This window comes from Choloepus didactylus, chromosome 21, assembly GCF_015220235.1.
Source record: "Choloepus didactylus isolate mChoDid1 chromosome 21, mChoDid1.pri, whole genome shotgun sequence".
Lineage (NCBI taxonomy): Eukaryota > Metazoa > Chordata > Mammalia > Pilosa > Megalonychidae > Choloepus > Choloepus didactylus.
In genome coordinates this window covers 17,858,849-17,872,860 of record NC_051327.1, presented here as the reverse complement: position 1 = coordinate 17,872,860, position 14,012 = coordinate 17,858,849, and the positions used below count along the sequence as shown (strand labels likewise).

The 14,012-nt window shown below is 45.1% G+C and overlaps 1 long non-coding RNA gene across 1 annotated transcript in view; it reads right to left on the bottom strand.

The window, feature by feature from the left end:
- Positions 1-13,990, bottom strand: part of LOC119518272 — a 28,215-nt gene extending 14,225 nt beyond the window's left edge. The window contains exon 1 of the long non-coding RNA XR_005213696.1: positions 13,938-13,990. This is a non-coding gene — a long non-coding RNA (uncharacterized LOC119518272). The remainder of the gene's footprint in view (positions 1-13,937) is intronic.
- Positions 13,991-14,012: the final 22 nt, after the last annotated feature.

Below are 14,012 nucleotides of genomic sequence, written 5' to 3'. Positions count from 1 at the left end.
CTGAGATGAACATCCATGTGCAAATATCTCTCCAAGTCCCTGCTTTCAGTTCCTTTGTTTATCTACCTAGGAGTGGAATTGCTGGGTCATATGGAAATTCTGTATTTAACATTTTGAGGAACTGCCATATTACTTTCCCAGCATTTTACATTCCTACCTATAATGCACGTGGGTTCCTATTTCTCAACATCCTCACCAAAACTTATTTTCATTTTTAAAATAACAGCCATGCTAGTGGGTGTGAAGTGGCATCTCATTGTAGTTTTAATTTACAATTCTCTAATGGCTAATGATGTCAAGCATCTTTTCAAATACTAACCATTTGAATATCATCTTTGGAGAAATGGCTATTCAAATCTTTGGCCCATTTTTTAATTCAGTTGTTTGTCCTTGGTTCTTGAGTTATAGGAGTTCTGTACATAGTCTGGATATTAAACCCCTATCAGATATATGGTTTCCAAATATTTTCTCCCATGTGTAGGTGTCTGTTCACTTTCCTGATAATGTCCTTTGATACACAAGGTTTTGAATTTTGAGGACGTCCCGTTTAACTATTTTTTCTTTTGTTGTTCATGCTTCTGGTATAAAATCTAAAAATCCATCACCTGCTACAAGGAATAAAATTAATTTTAAGAAAAGTTAAAAATAGAGTTACCATATAACCTAGCAATTCCACTCCAAGAGAAATGAAACCATGTGTCCACACAAGAGTTTGTACATGAATGTTCTTAGCAGTATTATTCATAATAGTCAAAAAGAGGAAACATCCCAAATATCCATCAACTCATGAGCAGATAAACAAAATGTGGTATAGCCATACAATGGAAAAATATTCAACCATAAAAAGGAATGAAATTCTCCCCCCACTGCCACCCCACCTCCCTGCAACCCTGGGTGCTAGATCACTTTTCATCCATCTCTGCAGAGCATGCTCAGGGGAATCAGGAAACCTGGCTTCAAATTCCAGCTCCACCACTTAGCAGTTGTGCAATCCTGAGCACCTTATTTAAGTTTTAATCTCTTCCCTGAAAAAATAGGGCTAATAACTAACTACCTGTCTCTTGAGCTGTCTTGAAAATAAATAAGCTAAAATACGTGAAGCACTTTGCACAGGAAGAGCTCAGCGACTGATCACTAGCAGTAGTGGCAGTAGTGGCGTGCCCAAATTCCAGTGTCTCTCTAGGACAGTCTCACTCATTTCTATGGATATATGTGCACACATCTGCAAGTGCGTGCACATGTAATTCCTAGCTCATATCTGTATGTGGTATCTGTACAGTTCAGATCTGCATCTGCTTGTGAACCTGTATGTCATATAGGCTTAATATGTACTTCCGTATCAAAAGTTAAAAAATAGAATATTGAAAAGATAGGGAAAAAAAAGGAATGACGTATAGATAGATGCTAGTGTGGGTGAACCTTGAAAACATGTGGTAACTGAAAGAAGCCAGGCACAAAAGGCCACAATTATATGATTCTGTTGATATGAAACGTCCAGAACAGGCAAATCCATGGAGACAGAAAGTAGGTGGGTGGTTGCCAGGGACTGGGGGAAAACGGGGTTCATGAGAGGTACAGGGTTTCTCTCTGGGGTGATGGAAATGTTTTCGAATTAGATGGTGGCCATGGCTGTATGACATTGTGAATATACTAAAACCACAAGATTGTACATTTTAATATGGTTACGATGGTGGCTTTTATGTCATGTGAATTTCATCTCAATAGAGAAGTTGCTTTTATAACCCCTTGGGTGTGAGCACAGAGGAAGTTCAATGAATATATTGACTTCATTTGAGAGGGTTTGCTCGGTGAACGAGGGTGAAGAGGCTCCTGGAGCAAGCACCCAGGGCTGGCCAGTTTGTGTGTGTATTTCCTTCCCCCAGCGAGCCATGGGGAAGGGAAACACCACAAAGCAACTCCAAAAATTGGAGACCAGAATGAAACAAATGAACCTAACTGTAGGTCGGTCAGTGGCATAATCAAGCCCAGTAATTTGACTGTCCATTCCTAGGGGAACATATCCTAAAGATAAAAGTACAAAGAAACCTTAATCAGCCCTTAGTAACCATGTTGTTAGTCATATTAGGGCATTGTTGCTTTAATCTATTTTATATATAGGCTTATAAAATGAGAAAGCAAATAAATGATTGTGCTAATGCTATTAGAAATCAAAGTGAAGGAAAAAGCTACACACATTAAATAAATTAGGTTAAAAACCTCATGACTTTAAATTTAAGTTAGAAACACTGATATGGGCTCATAATTTATTTTCCACTTTCTAAAATTCTTATTGTCCAGCTCTGTCCATTAAACAGGTCCAGAAACAATGACAACAACCCAGTTGCAATAGCATTCCTGGTGGCTGACTATGGTGTCTAAACACCATTTCCCACCAGAAGGAACCAGGACTCTCTGAGGAAATGGCTAATTCCAGATCTGGGGCAAGGTGAGTGCAATTATTCCCATTTTAAAGATTTGAAACTAAGGCTCAGAAAGAAAGATGACTTGCCCAGTGTCAAATAACCTGTAAGTGGCAGATCCAGGATCTAAACCCAGGTTGCTGTGCTTCCAAAGCTTTGATCTTCACAGCTGTGCAACCTTCCTTCCTTTGCAACAGGATGGAAGGGGGTGAAAATGTTAAACATTTGGAGGGGAAAGAGGGGGCAGCAGATGCAGCCTTTGTGACTGATGGCCTCTTTTCCTTATAAATTTGGATCCAAGGCTCTTACAGACCAGGGGCAGGCACTGCTGTTCACACCGGGGGTGCCAGGGAGCTGGGAAGTCAGTCAGTCCTGGTCCAAGATTACCTGGGCAAGCCAGTGAGGTGGAGGTGTCCTCACAGAAGGAAACTCAGCAGGGAGAATTGTCAGGTCTCCCCGTGGCCCCTCTCGCTCTGCGGCGGCCTCAGGAGACCAGGGTCAAATCCAGAGAGTGTGAGCTGACTCAAGCTGCATGAGTCACCAAGGGGTGGAGGCTTCCAAATAAAGCTCAAGCAAACTTGGCTGCTGACCAGAGCCCGGGAAGGGGAGGTGACATGCAAGCATGCCTCCATCTCACCCTGGCCCTGATCACACCTGAATTTAGTTCTCTGCACGGTTCTGCCCTGCCCCTGGAGAGAGGTCTGGATGAAGTGGTCTGAGGCTGAAGGAGGGGCCAAAGAGGCAAGGATGTGTTCTCTGGGCCTCTGGGCAACAGAGTAGGAAAAGGTGAGGCAAGCTGCAGCGGGGAAGCAGGGTCCATTGCATAAAGAAATGTAAGCCAAAGAGTGGTGTTGCCTAGTGGCAGTATAAGAGTGGTTAAAAACACAGACTTTGGGGTCAGACTCTATGTTTGAATCTCACCCCTGTCATTTATTGCTATGTGACCTTGAGCAAGTTACTTAACCTCTCTGAGCCCTCTTTCTTTATCTGAAAAATGGAAATAAAAAATCATAGCTATTAAGATTTCCATTCCTTGTAACACACATTAAGTAACTCCAACCAACTCACCCACTGAAGACATTAGAAAAGCTAGATGAAATACAAAACACATCAGCTTGAAGGTACTGCAGTGTTAACAGGGTAGTGAAGAATTACGAGGCCGAGATCTTGGACAAGACAGAACAATAGAGGTGAGCCCAGCATGTGGGGTCACTTTTTCCTGGGGTTGTCTGCCAGTTTTGGAAGTGGCAAGTGAATGTCTGAGAGGATAAGCAGCGTTTTGATTGGCTAGGGAACAGTCACTGGAACGCAGGTCCCTTTAAAGTGTCTATTTTTTGAAGGGAAAACCACAAAAAGCTGCATCCAGGAGTCAGAATGGAACGTAAATGGAGCAGCCCTCACATGGACCAAAGCCCAGCTTCTAATCATCTCAATTCCTGAAAGTGCATTAAGGTAATCCTGGATGTTAGAACCCCTAGGCACTACAGTGTAAATCCTGGCAGAAGCCAATGTAACTCCTCCCTGGAGATAGTTAACATAATCCTAAGTATCTAATAAAAAAAATAAGCAGGCACACTAGGAGACAAAATATCATGGAGAAAAGCTAGCAGAAACAACAAACAATAGAAAACCCCACAGAGCTTCCAGAAATTGGAGTTATCAGCATAAACTTTAAAACAAATATGCTTATTATGTTCAAAAAGATAAAAGACAAGGTTAGGAACATAAGCAGAGATCTAGAAACTATTATGAAAAAGGACACAGATTTGAAAAATCACCAAACAGAAATTTTAGAACTAAAAAATATAATAACCTAGGTTAAGAACTTAATGAATAGATTTCATAACAAATTAGATACAGATGAAGAGAGTATTCATCTACTGGAAAATATATCAGGAAAAAATACAGAATGAAATATGGAGAAACAAATGGATGGAAAATGCAAAACTGAAGATACACTATATGGAGGACATAAGATATGATATACCTCCTAACATATATGAAATTGGAGCCCCAAAAAGATAGTAGATATAGAATGGGACAGAAACAATATTTGAAAAGATAATGGCTGAGAGACTGATGAAAGCTATTGCTTCAAACTCAAAACAAACAAACAAAACCCACAAACTCCAAGCAGAATAAACAAAAAGAAACCTACATCTAGGCCAATCAAGGTAAACTGCTAAAAAGTAAAGACAGAGAAAAAAATGTAAAGCAGCCAGATTAAAAAGACTAATTACCTTCAAGGGGGCAACGCTAACTTTCTGTTGAGCTGACTTCTCAACAGAAACAACAGAAACCAGAAAATAATGGAATGATGTTTGTAAAGTGCTGAAAGAAAATAACTGCAACCTACAATCCAATTCCCAGCAAGAAATATCTTTCAAAAAGGAAAGTGAAATAAAGATATTTTCAGATGAAGAAACACTTAGAAAATTCACTGTCACTAGAAACATCCTATAGAAAATACTAATGGGTCCTTTTCAGGAAGTAGAGAAGTGATTTCAGATGGAAGGCTAGAGTTGCAGGAAGGAGTGATGAGCAATGAAAATGATATATATCTGAGTAAATCTAAGTGAATATGGACTGTATAAAGCAACAACAATAATAATATAGAATTAAAATACATAACAACCATGACTGTGTTAGTTATCTATTGTTGCATAACAAAACACTCCCCAAATTTAGTGGCTTCAAACAACAACACCCCTCTCCACCACTAAGCTAATCACATTCCTCAGTCTATGGTATACTGTTATCACCTATATAAGGCCCCTCAAAAGAAAGAAACAAACAAAAACATCCTCACTCACGATTCTATGGGTTAGGAATTCAGGAGCTTCTTGGCTGGCAGTTCTGGCTCAGGGTCTCTCATGGGATTGCAATCAGATGCAACCCAAGGCTGCAGTCATCTGAAAGTTGACTGGAGCTTGGGAATCTGCTTCCAAGGTGGCTCCAGTGTCACATGGCTGACATTGGTGCTGGTTATGACAGGAAGCATTAGTTCTTCTCCACATAGCTCTCTCCCAGGGCTGATCGAGTGCCTTAATGACCTGGTGGCTGGCTTCCCCTGAGTGAAGGATCCAACAGTCAAAAATCCAAGACAGAAAGCCTTCTTCACCCAACCTGAAAGTCAGAGACTTTCACCTCTACCCTACTCTATTGGTCACGCAGTCAAGCCCTGGTTCAATATGTGAGAAGACTACACAAGAGTGTGAATACCAAGAAGCAAGGATTGTTGGGGGCCACCTTGGAGAACGGCTACCACAATTACATCATTTCCCTCCTGCACCATCTATTCTAGACTTCCCTCACCATGGCCAGAACCTTGAAACAGTGAAGTGACCCAGACTTCATTACTGAGAAGTCAGAGCTCTTAATTGCTTTACCCTCGTTGGGCCATAGTTGCTGCATTTTTCCATTTACAATTTTCATTGGCTGTGGAAGCATCAAGAAATGGCCCCAATGAATCCTCCAAGTTCTATACACATTCCTCCATGACCCTGTTATGTAGTAGCAACCTAGCTCCTTGTGAATGTCAGGGTCTATTATTCCCACTCTTTCCTTTGCCTGCTGCTCCACTGGCATGAAGAGCCCAAAATGAACAGGTGGTAATCTCAGCTTCAAATCCACTGGAACCCTTACTGCGATCCCCAGTGTGGTGATTTAAAGTTGTATATACCCCAGAAAAACACGTTCTTAAATCTAATCCATTCCTGTGGGTGTAAACCCATTGCCAGTAGGGTCTTTGGATGAAGCTACTTCAATTAAGGTGTGACACACCTCATTCAGTATGGGTCTCGATCCTCTTAATGGAGTCCTTTATAAGAGGATGAAATTCATACAAAGAGAAAGAAAGTCACAAAAGCAAGAAGCTGAAAGCAAGGAATCCCAGAAGAGAGAGAACAGCAGTTGCCGCCATGTGCCTTGCCACAGAGGAGCCAAGGATTGCCTGCAGCCGATCTTTGGGAACAAAGCATCGCCTTAATGATGCCTTAATTTAGACATTTTCTCCGCCTCAAACTGTAAGCTAATAAATTCCCATTGTTTAAGCCAACCCATTTAATGGTATCTGCTCTAAGCACCCTAGAAAACTGAAACACCCAATGCTTTCCGTACTCCCAGGAATCAGTATTTCTCATCCAGCTGAGCCCAAGTTTGAAGTTTTGAGAAGTACAGTTTTCTGGTTTGCTGAAACTGCCATTACACAAAATATCAGAAATGGATTGGCTTTTATAAAGGGGATTTATTAGGTTACAAATTTACAGTTCTAAGGCCATAAAAGTGTCCAACTAAGGCATCAACAAGAGGACACCTTTCCTCAAAGGCCAATGGCATCCAGAACACCTCCGTCAGCTGGAAAGGCACGTGGCTGGGGTCTGCTCTGCTTGTCCTTTGCACCCGAGTTCGGTTTCAAATGGCTTTCTCCAAAATGTCTCTGAGCTTCTGTCTCTCCTAGTTTCTCTCTCTCAGCTCTGGTGCTTTCTTGCTTGTTCTCCCAGGGCATTTCTCTCTAAGTGCCCGGGGGTCCTCTCTTACCTTCTCCAGGGCAAACTCTGGGCTTCATCTCTTAGTTTAGCATCGTCAAACGTCTTTCTGTCTGCATCTCCAAGCATCTGGGTCTGTGTCGGCCCCTCAGCTCTCTTAAATACACCAGTAAACTAACCAAGACCTACCTTGAATGGGCAGGGTCACACCTCCAAGGCAACAACCTAATTGAAAGATCCCTCCCATAATAAGTCTGCACCCACAGGATTGGATTAAAAGAACATGGCTTTTGTGGGGGATATAATAGATTCAGAGCAGCACATACAGGTTCCCCAACTAGATTTCTGGAGTGGTAGTGACAGGGGCCACTCCTTCCACACTTGGTTTCCTAACCCATGAATTCCAGCTCTAGGGGATGGATGCAGCACCACAGAGCTGCTGTAATGATATAAGTTCAGTGCACCCTGCGCAATCTGGAAGATACCACTCTAACCTCTCAAGGTGTTGTCCCTAAGCAGGTACCACCTCATCGGAGAATTTAACAGCCTTAATGGGTACAGAGTTTCTGTCTGGGGTGATGGAAACGTTTCGGTAACAGATGGTGGTGATGGTAACACAACATTGTGAATGTGACTGACACCACTGAATTCTATACTTGAAACTGGATGATATGGTAAATGTTATGTTGTACATGTTATCACAATAAAAATTTTTAAATAATAATTTAATAGTCTACTCTGTGCATATTCAGTCACCCTGAATATGGTTTATAATAGGGCATGTGGATGCTCTTGTCATGCCTCTCCTTTCCCATAAAATGGGTTCCCTGGTCTAAAGGGATGTTGTGGGGCTCCCTTGCTAGCAAGTCAGATGCACTCTGCAAGCCCTTGAATGCTAGTGCTGGCAGAGCACTGCAGGCAGGAAAGCCAGGCCCATATCTGGAGTAGAAGCAATTACAGTAAGACCAGTTGATGCCTCTTCTACGATGAACAGGCTCTGATGTATTCAGCTTGCCACTAAGAGATGACTGGGCTCCTCAAAGGATAGTGTTCTATCAAGAGTGTAACACTGGTCTGCTGCTGGCAGTTTGGGCATTCAACAGCGACAAGACATTTACCAGCCTTGGTGAGAGGGAGCCTGTGTAGTTGTGCCCATGCATAACCTTCAGCCCTGCCACACGGCTACTCCGTTCATGCACTGACTGCACAATCGCTGGAGTGGAATTAGGACAAAGGCTGGAGGCCCTCTACTAGAACAGCCATCCTTGTCTAAGTGCTGAACGCCTCCTCTGTAGTGGTAGCTGCCTTTGAGGCCCTCTCACTTTCATGGCATGCCTTGACTTGGTGGTTGACTAGCCAGAGCCTGCATTTTCTCCTTTTAAGCCTTCTAACAGAGTTAGCAGAAACCAGCCAACTCCACAATTCTGATACTTTCCACTGCCCCGCTCAAGTGTCTCCACCAGCACACAAGCCAACGCTTCACCTTCTCCCTGCATCTCAACTCAGTTCCTCCCTGGAGAGAGTATTAGGAGTCATGCTGTTACTGCACACCAAGGTTTCACCTTCCCACGTCTCCCCAGCAGAGGGGTCTTGATTACAGCCTGACCAGTGCATGATCCCATCCCACAATCCCATCCTGAGGGTCTGCCTTCTTGAGCCACTTCCAGGACCAACTGCCTTAGCCAGGGCTTTCTCCAGAAATGCCAGTCACTTATTTGAGGAAGTGATCCCAAAGGGACAGGAAGTGGGGGGTTAGGAAGATTGAAACAGAGAAGAAAAAGCCAATATAAGGGACTATAATTGAGCTGGTCACTGCTGTGGGCATCTAGGACTCAAGGCAGCTGGGCCGCTCTGGGTAGCCATGTGGAATACATTCAGACTTTTCCACCCAAGCATCAAACAAGACAAGCACTTATCTACCATCTCCTGCACCCCCAAACTTGGTTACACACTGTCAACATTATGTTACCTCCCGTGCACGTCCATATTTGTACATGTGTTTGTATCAATTGAGTCCCAGGGCATAATGCAAGAGATATGCAGTAGGCCTGTGTCTTGCCAGGATATGCCCAGGCTAAGCTGAGTGCTGCCAGCAATGGCTAGAATAAAAGAGAGGTCCAGAGGATATGAGGCAGAGCACAAGAGCAGTGAGGAAAGGCAGTTTTTTAATTGACGGGTCTGAGAAAATTAGCTATTAACATAGAAAAAATTAAATTAGGCCCCTACTTCAAAACTACTTTGGGTTAATTGTAGATTCAGGCAAGGCAATAAAGCTTTTACAAGATAATACAGGAGAGTTGGGATAAGAAAGGATTTTTAAAAGTCAGATAAAAAAAGCTCTAAGCAAAGGAAATGGTGATACATTTGACTACATTAAAATTAAGAATTTCTTTTCAATGAAAGATACTAGTAAGGAGTAAGCAGCCAAGTCACAGAATAGAAGCAAGATAGTTAAAACACATCCTGATTGATCTCAGGTATGTCAAGTTCCCAAAAGAGGAAAACCTAAGCTAGAGATTTAGAGATGCATGCGTAGGTGGTAAAAACATAAAGACAAGCAAGGAAGCAATTACCATCAAAGTCAAGGGATAGAACAGTGCCTTGGAGAACCCCCAATGGGCTCTGGAGGGTTGGCAGTGATCTGCTTCTTGGCCTAAATGATGTCATATGGGTGATCACATTGAGATCATTCCTTGAGCGGTATGTTTCGTTTTTGTACATTTTTCTCCACATGTGTTTTAATTCACAATATAAAAGTTTAAAAAATAGCATTTATCTCATAAGATTCTTGTCAGAATTAGATGAGATGATGCATAGGAATGAGTTTGCAAGGAGCCTGGCACATTGAAATCGCTCAGCAATGTCAGTGACTCTGATCATCGTTGGGGTTGGGGTTATTTTCAGTGCGGCCTGCCTGTGCGCGTGGAGCTCAGCAGAGGACTTGAGGGTGATCCATGTGTCCACCCAAGGAAGGTGTATGGGGCATGGGTGAGTAGATGGTGTCAGAGACAGGCCAAGGACACAGCCCAGTCAGGAGCCAGCTGGGATGGAGCGAAGCTTCTCTCTTGCTGGGCCTTTCAACCAGCAGATCATGGAGTCCCCCAACCTTGGTGTGTGTGTGTGGGTGGGGGGCGTCCAAGTCCAAGGATGTGAAGGAAATTCAGTGAATCAGACCGAGCACTCTGGAGAGGGCAGGACGTCGCCTGTCGCAGCTCTAAGCAGCCCCCACCATTGCTCAGGGGAGCCTGGCTCAGCAAGACCCCAAGGCTGTGGGCACTAACCAGCCTCAGCAGGGCAGCCTGAACCCTGCCCCATGGAGGTGCAGGGCACACCAGCAGTAGTACAGGGGCTTCGTCCACTTTAGTCTCTAGACTTCAGGAAGCCCCATCTCTGTCACCCCAAATCTTGGCTCCACACTGGGCAGGGCAGGACAGATTTACAGGGCTTGAGCTGCCTCAGGTGGGCACAGTGGGCCAAAAACTAACACTGCTCCCCAAAGCCACCCAGACAATGGGGGGGTTGGATCTCCCCCAAATCTGGAAAGTTGACCTTTATTTATTATGTCAAGTTTATTTAGGTATCATTATCATACAATTAAATTCACCTTTTAGGGGTATTGTTTGATGAATTTTGACAAATGTATACAGTCATATAACCTCCACGACAATCCAGATGAAGAACATTTCCATCACCCCAAAAAGTTTTCTCAGGCCCTCTGCAGTTGATCTTTTCTTCCCGCCTTCAGTGCCTGGCCCCTGCTAGACTGTTTTCTGTCCCTGTAGTTTCGGCTTTTCCAGAATGTCATGTAACTGGACTCACAGGATGCAGCCTTTTGAATGTGGTTCATTTGCTCATAATGCTTCTGGAATTCATCCATGTTACTGCAAGTATTGAATGTTCCTTCCTTTTTATTGCCGAGTAGTATTTCACTATACAGAAATATCACAATGTGATGGCCATTTGGGTTGTTTCCAGTTTTGGGTGATTATGAATCAAGCCACTTTATACATTCATGCACCAGTCTTTCAGTGGATATGTATTTTCATTTCTTTGGAGTAAATACCCGGGAGTGAGATTTCTTTAAGTGTGTTTAGCTTTACAAGAAAATGACAAACTCTTCTCCCAAGAGGGTGTACTCCATCTTTGTTCTTGCCCCCATTGGTGGAACTGCTCTCTTATCATCAACAGCAGGAGACTGATCTGACCTTTGTGGAAAGACCAGTACTCACTAATTCAGTGAGAAACACAAATGATGGGATATTTGTGAAAAGAATTACCAGTCTAGTACTTTGAAGTACCAACTGCAACTCAAAGCACTGAGGTAGTGCCCACCTTGAGCACTCCTGGTTTGGGGAACTGGTTTTACTACTGATTTTACCACAGAACATCCTGTGCTCTGGGAAGTCCCTCAATTCCGGGACCAAACTGGGACAACTGATCACTGGATTACTGAGTGCCAGGCGCTGTGCTGGGCATTGTGCCTTCAGCATGTCATTTTGTTGACAATCCCCGATGGTCCGTCTAGGGCAGGACTGCTCGCCCCATTGTGCCTAAGGAAACAGGCTCAGAATGGTTTGGGTAGCTTGTCCAAGTCATTGCTCCAGGGTAGGTGGAGCCAAACTTTGGCCCCTGATCTGCCAGGATCCGAAGCACTGGTGTCTTCTGGGCATACGGTATGCCTGGCTCCCTCGGTGCCCTGCTCTGGGTCTCAGGGAGGGTTCATTACAGGGCTGGACTCAGGAGCACGGCCCATCGGGTGGGCCTGGTGAGGCTTTGCTGCCCTCTGGTGGCACAGTGGGTGGCACTCCGGGTCTGGGTTCACTCTCATGGGGCAGCCCATGGTCAGGGGATGAGGTCCTTCCCTCCCAGGGAGCAGGACCTCAAATCTGGCCTCAGCCCTAGGCCTCAGCCTTGATGTGGATGCCACATCAGGAGTCCCCACCAGAGTCCACCGGGGACTTTGGTCCATCAACCCATGAGTCATGTGCCCACTCAGGTCCTCACAGACCCAAGGCCAGACACCTGGATTTGAGGCTGTGTGACCCTGAACCAGCCACTTAGTCCTCGGGGTCTCAATTCCATTTCCGTAAAATCAGTATGATGAATGTGTTCAACACACTTAGAGCAGCCTTAGCCACTGAGGATGTTACTACCAGTTCCTTTACACCCACCTGCTTTAGCTCACCCCCACCTTTGTGCATTCATTCACTTAACTTCCATCTGTGCCCTGCTCTTAGCTGGGGGTGTCAGGGAAACAGCTGTCAACCAGAGAGATGCTGCCCCTGCCTTTCTGGCTCTACGACTCTGTTAATCCACTGTCTTGGGTGTTCATTCATTGAGTGTAACTGTATTTACTAAGTGTTCATTCATTCTTTCCCCCATTCTCTCAGTCACTTCCTTACTCATTCATTCATCCCTTCACTGGTCATCTCATTTACACACTCATTCACGCCTCATTTATTTTTTTCAGGCAGCTGTTCCCTTTCTCCCCACTCTGGAAGCATTCTGGAAGCACCCACTTTGTACCAGCCCAGGGTTAGATGCAGGGATTCTAGCCCAGCCCTCAAGTAGTTCCTAGGCTTGTGGCAGATGGTGAGGACATGCTATGGTAACTGGGATCTAGAGCTGGTGGAGGGCCAAGAAGGGAGCAACTGACTGCCTGGAAGTGGGAACAGTCAGAAAAGGCTTCATGGAGGAGACAGCTTTTAAGCCAAGCTTAAAAAGGGTGTGCAGGGATTCTCCAGGTAAGACAGGACACTCCAGGCAGTCTTTGTTTTGTGGCATGTGTGGGAGAAAGCCAGGTACCCAGGCTGCTGGGTTGTATGATGTAGCCCTCCCCAAGTTCCAGTAGCAGCCCTTATTCATCAGCTTTGGCCTCTGGAAATCTATCCAAATAGCTTTGAGAGAGCTAAGGCAGCACCCACCGGACCCCCTCCACCTGTCCACTTCACTGTCCCTCAGCAGAGCTGTCCTCAGCCAAGAGGCTGAGCCAACAGAAGCAGCATCTGAAGTTACTGGTTTCCAACATTCACTGTTCATTCAGCAAATGTTGACTAATAAGTGCCTTTCTGTAAGCCAGGCCTTGCCCCTGACACTGAGGATACAGCACTGAAACAGACAGAGCTCCCACTTTCCAGAAGACAAGTGATAAACAAGAAAACCAGCAACTGTAAAGACCACCAGGCACACACTCGAAGTTGAACAGGAGCTGAAAGGAGGCAGACAGCATTTAAACTCAGTAAGGAGGTGTTAAAAAGGAATTATAGGATTTGGCCTTGTGTTCGGTGATTTGGGGGAAGGTTCCAGAAAGTCGGCTTTTTCTCTGGGTTAGATGCCGTCAGGAAGGAGGGACCAATCCCATTATTGGGTATCTTAATATTTAAAGTGGAGGAATGAAGAGGGCTAACATATAAAGACGCAGCAGTCACTCATATTAGCCAGAATGGAAAGATGTTGGGCGCTTTTCTAGTTTGAACACCATTCTTGCTTATGTCTGACTTCATACATGATTACAGGGCAGTCTTGTTTATGTCTTGTTCGTCGCGATCACAGAGTGGCCTTGTGTGATGTTAGCCTTCTCTGAAATTGTTTATGTTCAACAGGAAAACACCAAGGCCTGGCTGTGAGCGCCGGGCGGGCTGCCAGGCTGAAGAGCCGCCTTGCTCTTTGTCATGAGAAAGGCTCCTTAGCTCAGCCAGGGAGTATTTGCAGAGTAATTCGAGGCGGACAAAGGAGATACGGCCCCAGGCCTGAGGGAGCTCACAGCTGTCTTAAAGAACAGGCGATGGGCAGAAATGGGAGGGGGAGCGGAGCAGACCCGAGGAGCAGTAGAACAAAGAAGGCGAGGCGAGGAGAGCGGGGAAGGAGGCAGGGCTCCTCCGCGGGGCTGCGGGGAGGGCCGGGCCAGCGCGCGGGGGACGGGAGGGGTCGGCTGAGGCCGCAGCGCTCGGCAAGCGCGGCCACCTCTCCCCCGGGACGCGGGGGCTCGACGGCACTGATTTGTGCAAAAACAGGAAATGAAATCAAGTACCTTTGATCAAAATAACCCACGCTGGCCTCGGGCTTATGAATATTCAGCAGACTGCTTCGGGCTCCTGACTCCGCC